The 452-nt window shown below is 35.8% G+C and overlaps 1 protein-coding gene across 1 annotated transcript in view; it reads right to left on the minus strand.

The window, feature by feature from the left end:
* LOC111722737 (zinc finger protein 2 homolog) overlaps positions 1-452 on the minus strand; it is a 63,096-nt gene that overhangs the window by 52,302 nt on the left and 10,342 nt on the right. The gene's annotated exons all lie outside the window — the stretch shown is intronic.

Consider the following 452-nt stretch of genomic DNA (forward strand, 5'->3'; position numbering starts at 1 on the left):
CATATTTGTCAAGGGAAACACCCAACATGAAGAGATTTTGATAATGAACATTTATGCACCCCACCAGAATGCTCCTCAATTCATAAAGCAGACCCTAATGGATATGAACAACTGGATATCTTCCTCCACTATAGTAGTTGGAGATTTTAACACCCCTTTGACAGTTTTGGATAGATTCTCCAAGAAGAAACTAAACAAAGAAATATTAGACTTAAATCTGACCCTAGAACAAATGGACTTTACAGACCTCTACAGAGCATTTCATCCTAATAAAACTGAATATACATTCTTCTCATCAGCCCATGAGTCATCCTCCTAATAGTTCATATCTTAGGACACAAGTTTAACCTCAGCAAATTTAAAAGAATAGAAATTATTCCTTGTATCTTCTTGGACCACCATGGAATAAAAGTTGAACTCAACAGCAATGGGAATCTCCATACTGAAACGAA

This window comes from Otolemur garnettii, unplaced genomic scaffold, assembly GCF_000181295.1.
Source record: "Otolemur garnettii isolate 467f Iridium unplaced genomic scaffold, OtoGar3 scaffold00338, whole genome shotgun sequence".
NCBI lineage: Eukaryota > Metazoa > Chordata > Mammalia > Primates > Galagidae > Otolemur > Otolemur garnettii.